Consider the following 14,586-nt stretch of genomic DNA (forward strand, 5'->3'; position numbering starts at 1 on the left):
ATGGTTCTTTAGTCACAGGTTTCCCAGGGATTTGTTACACCAGCAACTGGATTATGACTAGGCCTATAACAATAAAAGAGGCTTGCTTGCCTTTCTGATCAAGAATCATTGCAATATCAAACAAAGGATAAATTCTTTTCTAAGAAGCTTATGACTAATTCAGGTCTCTACAAGCATTCCAGGAACAAGATTCTTTTTGGTTACCAAGATCATAAGTGTGATTTTGGCCCAAAGGCTTAAAAACCAAAGCACATATGCTGTGTCTCATTTGTTCTGTGGGCCATTGCTCTCTTCATTCCTATGCTTTCATTCCTATGATTTTTTTCCCCTTCTTGTTTTATTGAGAAACAACAAGTACAAGTATTTTTAGCTGGCTTACCTGAATTAATCTCTTATAGGGCTAACCTATTTGAACTAAGAACCAGAAACAAACAAACAAAAAAACAATTAAAAGAGAAAACTCTTTCCTGCTCTATATTTTTTTAGCTCCTATCCCATTATTTTTAGTTTGTGGTCTTGGGCAAGTCATTTAAACTCTCTGGGCCTCAGTTTCTTCTTCTGTATTGAATAAGAGTATGAGCCTAGATTACTGAAAGAGTCTCTTTTAGCTCCAACAATCTATAATGCAATCTATCATAAAGCAAAATTGTGACCTTTAGCATGAAGAAAGGGCAGTGGGAGAGAAACATGTTAGGAATTTTTCTCATTTCTCCCACTCCACAAATGCTGCAAATGGCTAACATCAGTGACTCAGAACTTTAGTAGGTATATTAACTTGGGTAAAGTTTCACCCAAAACTTACGTATTTAAAGCTGAAAGGGAGAGAAATTCTAAGCTATAATCTTTTATTTTTCCCACTTTTGACCAGTTTCATGACTCGAAACCTGTTCTATTTAAAAAAAACCTTGAGAGAGAAGAGAGAGAGAGAGAGAGAGAGAGAGAGAGAGAGAGAGAGAGAGAGAGAGACCACGAGCAGGGGAGGGGCAGAGAGAGAGGGAAATACAGAATCCAAAGCAGGCTCCAGGCTCTGAGCTGTTCTGCACAGAGCCCAACGTGGGGCTCAAACCCATGATCTGTGAGATCATGACCTGAGCTAAAGCGACCTGACTGGATGCCTAACCAACTAAGCCACCCAGGCACCCCAAAACCTGTTCTATTTTAAAATAGAATACTGAATAACATATCATGTGTTAGTTTCTTAAGAAACAACAGCTAACTGAAGTTAGTAGTTAATTAGAAGAATTCAATTCCAATGTTAATAAAATATACCTTTTTACTTTTCCTCATATTTGGGGGATAAATGTGATTACTTCTGCAAATGCCAGGTATTTTTTCCTAACACTCCTTTGTTAAAATCCTCAAAACACACGCGTGCGCGTGCGCACACGCGCGCGCGCGCACACACACACACACACACACACACACACACACACACAGTTGAAAATATACTCCAGGAAGAAAATATTGCTAAAAATTTACTTAAAATTTTTTTTAATGTTTATTGATTTTTGAGAAAGAGACACAGCATGAGTGGGAAGGCAGAGAAAGAGGGAAACACAGAGACCCAAGCAGGCTCCAGGTTCTGAGCTGTCAGCACAGAGCCCAACGCAGGGTTTGAACTCGTCAACCACGAGATCATGACCTGAGACGAAGTCGGACACTCAACTGACTGAGTCACCCAGGCACCCCTAAAAATTTACTTTTAATGATTTTATTCCATATGTACAAATAGAATATTTTCTCTTTTTATTAGTGGCTTTGAGTATGGGGAAAATAAGAGAATATTTTATTGATAAACCTCCTGCTATTTTTGAGCTTTCCTCAAATGGCAGACACACCTATAGCTATTGGAAACTATTGGAAAGTTCCAATATTAATAAAATATCCAGTTTTGGTTAGACAGTATTATTAACAGACTGAGAAAGGAGCTCATATAAAAGATCTAGTTATGTTTCATTTCCTGAATTTTTATGTCTAAAAACAGAAACATTCTGTCCACTTCCCATTTTGTGGAGCTATTGCAGAAATGTCCTGCCATCACAAATCTGAGAGATAGTGAGTTTTACTTAAAAGCTGTATGTGGAAAGCCTACTAAATTTATGCCAATGTAGACTTGGTTCACGTGAATGATCTAGGAGCATATCTTTTCTATTAGATGATGTTGAGAATCAGTCTTGGGGACACATTAAATCTTTCAAAGACACCACTTTATTTTAACTCTCATCTACTTATTATGTCAGGCTGATGAAGTTTAGGTTAGCTCAGTGACACCATTGAGCATTATTAACCATTGTAAATAATTGTACATGGACAGATAATAGCTCCAGGAATAGCTGGTAACCAATTATAATGCTCATGTGTATATTTTTCTATCACTCTGAAAAGATAAATTTAATTTAAAAATTTCCACAGTATCTATAAAACCTGATTATGCCAAGTTAAAAAATTTATCCATATTATAGAACCAAAATAATATAAATAGTTCTATGCCTTTTATGCGTGGAATACACAAATTCAGAGGACATTCTGAAACAGCATCTGTGGCTTGCAACTTCAAAAACCCTTCAATTTCAATCTTCTAGTTTGTTTTCATGGTATGTTCTGTTAGTTCTTATTTGAAAATTAAGAATATACTTCAGATAATATCGAACTCAATAGGAAGAGAAAACAGTCTATTTTTCATTGGATTCACGGTGGTAACCACAGTAAAAGCCAGTAACTTGGTGAATATAGTAATGTCTCTGTGGAAATCTTGAATGAAGAACATAATTTTTTGCAAGATATCCGGGTATATCATTTATTTTCTAGATTGCTGTGCTTTAAGGAGACCTCTCTGGAGAATAATTCAAGCAATAAGAAAACAAATTTTAAAACATTAGATAAGACATTCAATATATTTTTTCCAAAATCTATTTCACTGACTTAGTATATATTCCAAGTAAGAAGCCATTAGTTTTATAATTGGAATTTAGACATTTTAATTAGTTCAGAAGTCTCTTAAAAATACATTTATTTGAGAGCAAGAGAGTGCATGCAAGCAGGGGAGGGGCAGAGAGAGGGAGACAGAGGATCCCAAGCAGGCTCAGCTCTGTCAGCACAGAGTCCAATACAGGGCTCAATCTCATGAATGGCAAGATCATGACCTGAGCCGAGATTAAGAGTCAGACATGATTAACTGACAGCCACCCAGGTGTCCCCAGAAGTCTTAATTAAGAAAAACCTATACCTTGATGAACTACTAAGAAGAGTCATAAGATGAATGAATATGATCTGCAGACTGAAAATGATCCAGTATTGTTTACCCCAGAAATTATTTTTTTGTGTTTCAACACTCAGCTTTCACCTAATTGGCACATGATACAAATAACAAGTCTTTTAATACTCTGAGCCATTAGATGTGTGTCCAATGTAACCTACATTCACAAATAGAGGAATACATTCAGTTTTGCACAGATATGAAGGATAAAGAAATTCAGAAGTTAGATTTCTGAAAAGAATGTAAAAGATTCTCATTTAGGTATTCACTCATGTGAATAGCTGCCTGATGGTTCTAGTCATTCAGTTTTCTGAGAGTTGCCTTGTTATACAATAGTTGACTGGAAATGGCCCAGCTTTTGCTCCGACCATGAGTTTCACATATAATTTTCTGGTTTCCCCTGCTGCCATCCCCCACCTCCTCCCCCACTTCCCATCAGATGTGGTGAATGTCAAGGGGTACTTCCTCACTGCTTTACTCCTTGTTCTCAGTTCCTACTATTGCTAAATTATGCCTTTTACATCCTTCCTTTCCTAGCTATCCTCTTCTATCCATTCTGCATGGACCCAAATGTGAAACACATGGGTTTTCATACCAGGCAGTTGGGTTAAAGATTTGGGTTATATCTTAAGATATGAGGACATTATACCACAGCACAACAAATAATGTTACACTGAACAGCAGACATCTCTGTTCACTGGCAGTGATCCCTAGTAGCCAGCACTTTTGCTCAGGATCTAGCTCCTGATGTCTTGCTGGGCCATCTTCCCTATTTCCTGTAATCTCCCACTGCTTTTCCTGGTTTTGAAACACTTGATTCATCCATCTCTTGCTGAAGCAAAATATTCTTCTCACTTTGTTATGTGGGCAATTTTTCCTTTGTCCAATTAAAAAAAATTTTTTTAATGTTTATTTATTTTTGAGAGAGAGAGACACAAACAGAGCTCAAGAGGGGAAAGGCCAGAGAGAGAGGGAGACACAGAATCTGAAGCAGGCTCCAGGCTCCGAGCTGTCAGCACAGAGCCTGATGTGGGGCTCAAACTCACAAACCGTGAAATCATGACCTGAGACGAAGTCGACGCTTAACCTACTGAGCCACCCAGGCGCCCCTCTTTGTCCAATTTTAAGCTCATTTTTGACAAGCTCCAAGTGCAGAGCCAATGATGGCTCATCAAAGTGTTTCTGCTTAACAAGGCAGTTTTTCCATGAGGAATTGTGTCATCTGCTTTTGAGTTATCTGCCCACACACATACAGGTGTTATACCACATTCTATATTTTGAAGTCTATTCAGCCTGCAGAGTATTAAGTTTGAAGGGCCTTGGGAAGAGACCTAGGATTCATTCCCACATTCTCCCTATTCCGTCCTGACTATATCCACATCCCAAACCCTGTTGATTCTATTTGAAACACCTCTCTTCCCTCTGCTGCTACCCTAATCCAAATCAGCACGGTCTTTTTACTAGCTTAGTGTAATGGCTTCCTAACCTATTGTTGGGAGGAAACATTTATCCTCTACCAATTTAGGTCAATGTGATTGGGGGCCTGTGAATTAACTGACAGTAGATTAATAGAAAAAATTATTTTCACATGCCTGTGAGAACACCCCATAAGAACTGACTCCCTGAACAAGTAGGAATAAGGGTTTATATACCAGCTTAATAAAGGAGTGTGAATTTAGGCCTTCAAAAGATGGAAGGTTCTGATGAGACTTCTTTACACAATTTTTTAGAATGTCCTAGTACCCAAGGCCAGTTGCCTCCCTGAGTCGAGACTTCCCTGGAGAGGAGGTTTGTGATAACCATGCTCATAAAGCCCTGCTTTAATCATGTAAGGGTAGCACAGATAAGATTTCTTTCTGCAGATGTTTTCACTTTGAAGTCATCTTCATACCATCTTTGTGGGTTGTTGGTCCCTCCACCATCTCCCTACAGTCAATCTCGTTCCCACAAATCTTTTCTCCACACTGTAGCCAGAAGATATTTCTACAACACCAGATCATGACACTCCCTTTCTTCAAAACACTTCAGTGGCTTTCCACTGCCAAGGATTATGATTTATAACCCTAGATTTACCACTTGCCTACTAAAGCTTAAAGAACAAAAGGTATGAGTCTAATATATGTGGCTAGAGTTTATTTACATGGTAGAAAAGGTAAATTATGACATACAAAAACTAATCTTTAGTTCCACCCTACATTTTATGTCGATGTTTCTCAGATTTTATTTCTAAAATCAGTGCTTCAGGCAGTGTTCCAGGTTCCAAATCTTTTTCTCTTCCCTTCAGTTTTAATTAATTCATTCCTGTAGGGCCTTACTGAAATGCTTGGCTAAGTAAGTTCATAAGCTTATTCTTATGAGTGTTTACAAGTTAATGTACCATGCATTTCCACCTTCAGTGTTGCTATTTTAATAAGGTCCTTCATGACTTATTCCACAAGATGACCTATAAAAGGCATTTCAAACCCTGAAACAACAAGCTGAGGAGAAAACTTGAGCAAATGGGCTTTTGAACACCTCTTAACTTCAGGCTCTTGCTCTGCCTCTGGATAGAAGTGGCCCTGAAGGGAAGAATTCCATTGCCTTTGTATAAACTGCATCCTTCAGGAGTGGGTTTCATGCTTCTCCATGGAACCCAATTAAGTAGCACAACTTAAGGTGATACTTTGCTTTACAGCTGTGCTTCATACTTATGTTTTTTTTTTTAAATAGCTTTATTTAAATGTAATTTACATGCCATAAAATTCACGTATTTAAGGTGTACGGTTGGGTAATTTTGTTATTCTCAGTTGTGCAATCATCACTAGTATCTAATTTTCAAGCATTCTCATCATCTGAAAAGAAACCCAGTACACATCAGCAGTCATTCCCCATTCCTATAATCCCAATCCAACACTAGGTAATAATACATAATCTACTTTCTGGCTTTACAGATTTGTCTATTCTGGACTTTTCATATACATGGAATCATATACTATGTGACCTTTTGTGACTGGCTTCTTTCACCTATTATTATATTTTCAAGATTCATCCATGTTGTAGTATGAATCTTGTAGTACTTCATTCCCATTTACTGCCAAATAACAATTTATTATATGGATGTACCACCACTGTTTATCTATTCATCAGTTGATGGACATTTGGGTCATATCTACTTTTTGTCTATCACAAATAATGCTACTATGAATATTGCTGGACAGGTTTTTGTGTGGATATATGTTTTCAGTTTTCTTGGGTATATATTTTGTTGTAGAATTGCTGAATCACATGGTAATTTTATGTCTAACATTTTGAGGAACTGCCAAACTGTTTCCAAAGTGGCTATACCAGTTTTTATTCCCATTAGTAATGTGTTGGAATCCCAATTTTTCTACATCTTCACCAACACTTGTTATTGCCATCCTAGTGGATATGAAGTGTTATCTCATCATGGGTTTGATTTCCTTTTCCCTAATCACTAATGATATTGATCACCTTTTCAAGTGCCATTGTTTATTCCATTGTTATTGGCCATTGTTTGCATTCTCTGGAGAAATATCTATTCACATCCTTTGCCCATTTTTAATTGTGTTACTTGTCTTTTTATTATTCAGTTGTAAGAGTTCTTTATATAGTCTTGATATAAGTTATTTGCCAGATATATGATTTACATATATTTTTCCCATTCTATTTGTTGTCTATTCACTTTTTTGTGGTTTCTTTTGAAGCACAATTGTTTTTAATTTTGAGGAAGTCTAAATTGCTCATTGTTTTGGAGTTGTATCTGAGATAATATTGTCTAACCCAAGGTCACAAAGGTTTACTTTTATGTTTTCTTCTAAGAGTTTTATAATTTTAGCTTTTAACTATAGGTCTAGCATCCATTTTGCATTAATTTTTGTACATGTGTGAGGTCAGTGTCTAACTTTATTCTTTTTCACGTAGATACCAGTTATTCCAGCACCATTTTTCAAAATTACATATGCTTTTAAACCATACCTAGGAAGCTATTAAGTTAGCAGTTATATTAGCTATCCATCACTGAGTTTCTAGTAAGCAAATTCCACCCTGAGAGGCTTCAGGTACTAGTATTTGGTTCTATAGATTTGTATACACTGTACTTCTCTTCTTGTTTCTGAATAATTTGTGAGTTTTGTTCTGTTGAATATTTCAGGTGTTTGGATGAATTTCTCTTACCCAAAGTAAATATATCATTTACATATTTAAAGTTAAAATGGGTGAGAACTGTTACAAGTAATTAATCTTGACCTACAAAGAGCTAGCAATTATCCATTCATTTCATCAAGAAAAATGTATTGAGTACTTACTGTACTATGTGTTGTGGACATAATACTGGAAATATAATAATGAACTAAACAGCCCTTGTCCTCAAGAAACATATTTTAGGGAGAAGAAGCAAAAATTAAAAAAAAATACCCAGGTAGATATAGAATTTGCAAGGTTTTGATACATGTTTAGAAGAACATTAAATTAAAAGCATATTAAAAAAATTAAAAGCTGGCATCTGGGTGGCTAGGTTAGTTAAGCAACTGATTTCCATTCAAGTCATGATCTCATGGTTTGTGAGTTCAAGCCCCACTTTGGGCTTTGTGTTGACAGCACGAAGCCTGGATGGAGTGTGCTTTGGTTTCTGTGTCTCCCTCTCTCTCTGCCCCTCCCCAACTTGTGCTCTTTCTCTCTCTCAAAAATACATAAACATTAAATAAATTAAAAGCATAAGTAGAGTTAGAGGGAGAGAGTGACGCACAAAGAGGTTATTAGTTTATAAAGAGTGGTCAGAGGTCTCTTTGATTAAGGCAACATTTAGTCTGAAACTGGAAGGTTGTAGGAAAGTATCTATGCAGATATACTAAGCAAGAGTGTTCCATGCAGTGGGAACAAGGGCAAGTGACCTGAGAGGGTACAAACCTGGCTCAGCTCCAATTTTCCCACTCCCTCTGTATTTCTAAAACAAACAGCATAATTTCTGTACAAATTCCACTTTCACCGTAGTTTCTTTTCTACAACTAATTTGCCATAAAGGAGTATACATTTTACCATACCTAGGAAGATTCAGTCTGAATAATGTTCAAAATTAGATAAATTTAAGACTAAGACAAAAACAAAGAAAAAAACATTTTCCTACATTACATTTTGCATCCTGCTGAAGCACCCTTTCTAATGTTGCAACTTCATTTCAATTCAACAAATTAAACTGAATGCCTGTGGTGATATTTCCCAAATCATAATTTGTTAGGCCATATTTGTGGTTCAGAGCTTTCACTAGGGACTTGACAATGGTTTAAGCAGTTAAAGATAGGTCTCAAAAATTTATGGTAACGTGTTTGCATTCTCACTCAATTTCAAGGAGCTGTATGTTCAGGAATGTGTATGGCTTATGAACAGCCTACCTTGAGCATCATTGGCTATGACACATTGGGTGTGTATCATGGGTCAGTTCATCAGTTATGCTACATATAACATGGAAAATTCAATGACTCATTGGAATTAATGTTAGAAAATCAGTTGCTATTGCCTATATATTATGTTCCCACTAAATATCAATATTCAAAGAGAAGATATATTTACTATGAAAATTTCAATGCATTTTGCAATCCATTATTTTTCTTAAAAAGTCATCAGTTTTCCGGACTAATGCCCTGAAAATCAATGCCTGACCTTTCTCTATTCCTCCTTGCCCATTTTTGTGATCTCTGTTGCAGATTGCCTTAGGCAGTTGGCAAATCTTAAGTGGCCTGGATATACGAAAGCAAGGTACTTTAATACCTTCAATATTTAAACTTGTAATATTCCAGACAGCCCTAAACTAAATTAAAAAGTAATCAGGGAATGCCCTGATGTCTTTTCGCAAAATATATTCAACTCCTACCCACTGCCTAAAGTAAAATAATCCTTCTTGCCCCTGAACTCACATTAAAACCTTTTATCTTGCCTTGCCTAGCATTTCTTGTGTCTTATTTTCCACACTGTATTATACATACATCCTTTGACTGCTATTATCTAGGAGCAAATGCTAGGGTTGTAGAGAATTGTTAATAAATATTTACTCATGTATTATTGCATTATTATGACTTAGAAGTATTAGGGAGATAAATATTCAGAATGATCCCATGGTGTTCAACTTTGTTTCTATTTTGCTTTTTTTTTTTTTTTTTTTTTTTTTTTTTTAGTCTTGTTTGGTTAATTTGTGTGGCTTTGATTTAAAAAAAAAAAAAAAGAAAAGGAGAGGTGAGGAGAGGTGCCTGGGTGGCTCAGTCAGTTAAGCGTCCAACTCCGGCTCAGGTCATGATCTTATAGTTTGTGAGTCTGAGCCCCACAATGGGCTCTGTGCTGACAGCTCAGAGCCTAAAACCTGCTTCAGATTCTGTGTCTCCCTCTTTCTGCCCCATCCCTGCTCGCACTCTGTCTCTCTCTGTCTCTCTCTCTCTCAAAAATAAATGTTAAAAAGAAAAATTTTTTAAAAAAGGAGAGGAAGAGTGGGAAGAAAAGTTTAAAGTGTATTATTCCTTTAGGGATATTTTTTCTTTGGTTTTCCTGCCCTGTGGTCAGAAATAGAATATAACCTTGAAAGGAAAGTTATATTGAGTTCTAATGGCTATTTCTTTTAAATGTGGCTGGAATAATGGTCTTTAAAGGGTGTCACCAGATTAAATTTGCCAAGTAAGGAAGGTGGAGCTGTGTGGGAATGAGGCTTTGTTTAATCAGGTTGTATAATGTTTTGCTGAGACATGTTGGGAAAAGCAATCCAAAGTAATGTGGACTTAGTATGAAATCACTCTGAAGCACACCTTATAAATTTAGAGATCTTTTGACATCCTCTTGGAAATTCATTTATCAGAAATAATAGGGAAAATTAACTTTTTAATATATATATATATATATATATATATATATATATATATATATATACAGCCCCTTCGCTAACATTTGTGGGATCTGAAAAACAGTACAAAGAGAGACCACATACAATATATCTAGTTATAAATTGTGGTAAGTATCTGTAAATGAAGTGTATTCTGTCTTCCTACCTTAAAGTTATCTTCAGGCAAAATTCAAAGTTAAAATTGTTTGATACCTTGGAGTTTCATGTTTAAAAAGTGGAAATCCTGGGAGAGCCTACTCAAAAGTACACAGCCCAGCCCCCCTTCTCTTCCCATTCCCAGCTCTATCCCACAAGGTGAGAGGTCTAAAGACAAGGTGAGAGACCTCAAGATTATACAGGTGGCCACATCAACCCACATATCTGATCCCCTGCAAACAGCTGCTGCTTGGGCATCCCTCAAACCTAGGGGAGTTTCACATAGATAGAACAATCCATGCTTGGAAACAGTCCTGGGGAAAAAGCTGAAGCAGGCTCCATGGCCATTTGGGTGGGGAATTCTGGGATATTAGGTAACCAGAGAAGGCATAGAAGGGGGCATGGCTCAGGCTCTGGATGGGCACAATCCTTGAGTTCCTGAATTCTTTGTCTTGTGCGATGAGCTATAGTTAGAGGATGTGCAGAGAGATTCTCTGATGCCTAAGGCCCAGAGATCAGAGGCCCATCTTGCCTGTGTGTGTGTGTGTGTGTGTGTGTGTGTGTGTGTGTGTGTGTGTACGTGTGCACCAAGCACTGTTGCCTACGTATATTTTAAAGATATGGAAAATTTAATATGCAAACCTGTAACTATTATCTAAGAAAGAGGTATAACCTTATGGATGATCGAAAAGGATGAGCAATATACCATATTTGTCACTGGGTGTACTTCAATGATTAGTTGACCGTAGATATCTACATTCTTCAAATACATAATGATAACTATAAATTAATGAGATTGAAGTTCCTCTCAGGAAAGTCCTGGGAAGCTGTCAAGTTTCCTTACGTACTGAAGAATCAACTTCATTTCACCTCCTACTATATTGCTGTGCATTGTGGGAAAATGAAGAACATTATCTCCTGCTGAGCAGAGCCTAGCAGGGGGCTGACATGGGGACGCTTCCTTCAGTTTTGTGTCTCCTACCCTCATTGGTAGTTTCACATGTCTTCCCTGGAGTCTCCTTGCTGCTCTTGTATGCATTTTGGAAGGATTTTCTTAAAACTTTATAACCCTTTAATCTGTGAACTGCCAACTATCTTTGGCAATGAGAGAGTTTAAGTCTTTTGAACATAGAGTATTTAACTGTATTTACTTTTTTGATACAGTGATATTGAAAGGAGATAATCAAGAAAATGAAACATACAAATAAGAAAAAAATAATTTTTATGTGTGATTGTGGCTTTTAATTTTTAAGAGGTAATGTTCCAGCTAGTGTATTTTGGAAGTAGAGAAGTGACAGACTGGAGTGTAGGTAATAGAGGAAGACATCAAGAAATACAATGTGCAGTTAAGAATTTTTTAGTAAAATGAACCCGGTGTTTGAGCAGATATTACAAATACATGTATTTGAACTACCCAGTTCTATACTATATTTAATAATCTTGGATAACTTGAAGTAGTAAATTTAATTTGTCATGACCGGATTTTCCAGAATCTGTAATGAGTCAAGATATTTTACTGATATTTTAAGTGATCCACACACTGGACCATGATCATTGTAACTATTTATGGGTTTCCTTATTACCTAACCATGTTCTCAAACATATTATTACTTTGTGAAGAAGAAAGTGGGTCATTGGCATATGTACACAAACAAAGGAAGCAAGCAGAAATGCCAGATCCTTGGGGAAAAGAACATCTTGCTGGCTCACCACCCTGTTTCCAGAACCTAGAATCTACAATGGCCCATAGTAGTGTCCTCAGTAAGTATTTGTTGGCTAACAAAAGAGTAAGTGAATTAAGGGAAGTAATTTATATCAAGTACTGACTCTGGTCCAGGGATTAGTGTTTTAGTTTGATCAGTGTTTTGTAAATTGAATGGCATTAAACCTTCTGTTATAAGCAGACAAAATGAGAATCAACGAGGTTATATGACCTACCCAAGATAGCACAGCTTGTGAAATGATGGACTTACTACAAACTACTGACATTTTATTATTTCAAATTTAAATCTTGTTAGCTTTAATAGGCATATCAAGAATATGATAGATATATAGTCAGTAGCCTCCTTTCAAAGTTACCAGCATAGTTTGAAATAGAAAAGTCAGTCATTAGTGATCTAAAATGGCAAAAATCTACACCAAGTGATCCTGATTTCTCTGCTTCAGTGAGAGGCAGAATTCTCAGGCTGACTTCTGACCTCTTTCTGGTAACAATCATCAACAGGAGCCTGTAATGGCCACACAGATCAGAAAGAACAAAGTGTCACCTGTTCTCCAGAATCTTTCTTTCCAATTCGCTCTAACTTCCTGGACTCTGGGCCTTGGTTACCTAGAATGATGGCTTTTGGCAACTGTGCTTGGCCTTATATGACTTCCCTGGACTCTAGCCTAAAGTATAATAACGTTGTGCCCCTCCCAGCCTTGTATCTACCTCCCATGGTCTCCTGAAACTCTAAAACTATGGTATCTGCCAAAATCTACCTGGCTAGTTAGACTCCTCTGTGTGTTCTCTTGGCTTGCAAAACTTCATAACCACATAAGCAATGAACTGCAGAAAACCTTAGGAATTCTAAAGAAAAATTAGGAAGTAAATTATCTCTAAGGGCAGGGCACCTGGGCGGCTCAGTTCGTTAAGCATCTGACTTCGGCTTAGGTCATGATTTCACAGTTCATGAGTTCGAGCCCTGTGTCAGGCTCTGGGCTGAGTTCAGAGCCTGAAGTCTGTTTTGGATTCTGTGTCTCCCTCTCTCTGCCCCTCCCCCACTCATGCTTACGCGTGCGCTTTTTCTCTCTTTCAAAAATAAACATTAAAAAATTTTAAAAAGAAATAAATTAGCTCTTATTCTAAATGGTCTTCTTTGTTATTGCATTATAATACTTACATGTGTCTTCCCTCTGTTTAGATAGGCCTGAGAGATGAACTTTCAAGAAGAGTATCAGGCGACCATTTTCTTTTATCTACCGATACCCTACATTTGCAAAAGGTGTGTATGTGTGTTTGTGTGTGTGTACATATGTAATGGGTACTGGATCAACTTTGGGTTGTTTTGCTAAGGTGTTGTTAAATGTTAGTTTGAAGTGATACAAAATGGTCTTGTGAAAAAGAAAATAAAATCTGAACTGTAAACACTGATGAAAACCAAATGAACCCAAGTCAGATATTGTTCCTACTATTAACAACAAGCATCTTTACGTGGGATGACAGTGATGGCTACAGTTTAAAAAGCACAGTTTTAAAAACAAAATCACATGTTTTTAATATCTTTAAAGCCTTGTTTTATTTGTCAAGGACAGAGAGGGAGAGGGAGAAAATATTAACAGGCTTTCCCTAACAAAAACTTGAGTTAATGTTATCTCGACTGTTTTACTGTAAAAGGATATGTACTCAAAAAAATACTCATTCTTAAATGTGAATTGTATTAGTTATTGAAACCATGCCAAAGTCCTCATGGAAAGGTAAAACATTTTCTAGTTCTTAACCTGTGAATCTAAACAACAGGCAGATAAAATCTGAGAAACTGTTCAACTGAACTAATTTGTTTTAAACACCTGATATTAAATATTTGATTAAAATTTTGCTTACCAAGAGTTAGTTTGGAAGAGAAAAAAATGTTAATTTCAGAATGCCTTGGACACTACTTGCATGTTGTGACCAGATTGGTTTACATAGAAAAAAAAGAGCTTTAGAACATGTCACAGCTGAAATGGCATTTGGGAGTTTTATGAATTCAGTTTAAGGCAGTATGGCTTATAAAACAAGCAGGGAACAAGAATTACACTTGATTTCTGGTTCTAGCTTTGCCAATGACTAGTTTGGTGATTTGACCTCCTGTGGCTTTAAATGTTTTTCACTGGAAATGAGCTGGGCTCTGATTCCTAAGATTGATTAAAGCTATGAAATCATGTGATTTGTTTAGAGGTCTCTATCAAAATACACATTGCTTTTTTTACTTATTTCTGGGCCCATCCTAAAGGTATTACTGGATCTTATCCAATCACAGCTTCGGCAAACAATATAGCCACAGAAAAGCTACTTGCGTCACTTGGTTTTATTTTTTAATGTTCAAACAATACCTGGCAAATAAAGAAAGGTTCTTGGGTTGTGATTGGCACAATGATACATGGTTAGCTGCACTGAGAATTTAAGCAAACCCTATATATTGTCAGGGTGCAGAATGCAGGAAAGGGCTGATCTGCAATTACCTGCATTTGTGAAGCAAACCAACGTAAATCATGGGTGTATAACATGGTTTCTTTATGCATCTATTCAGTTTTGTTATTTTAGCAGTTTCCACTCTCCTACTCATTGGCTTTT

At 36.7% G+C, this 14,586-nt stretch overlaps 1 protein-coding gene across 7 annotated transcripts in view; it reads right to left on the minus strand.

Annotated features, from left to right (window-relative positions):
* LOC113595080 (uncharacterized) overlaps nucleotides 1–14,586 on the minus strand; it is a 160,538-nt gene that overhangs the window by 117,080 nt on the left and 28,872 nt on the right. The gene's annotated exons all lie outside the window — the stretch shown is intronic.

This window comes from Acinonyx jubatus, chromosome C1 (genome assembly GCF_027475565.1).
Source record: "Acinonyx jubatus isolate Ajub_Pintada_27869175 chromosome C1, VMU_Ajub_asm_v1.0, whole genome shotgun sequence".
In the NCBI taxonomy this organism is placed as follows: Eukaryota; Metazoa; Chordata; class Mammalia; order Carnivora; family Felidae; genus Acinonyx; species Acinonyx jubatus.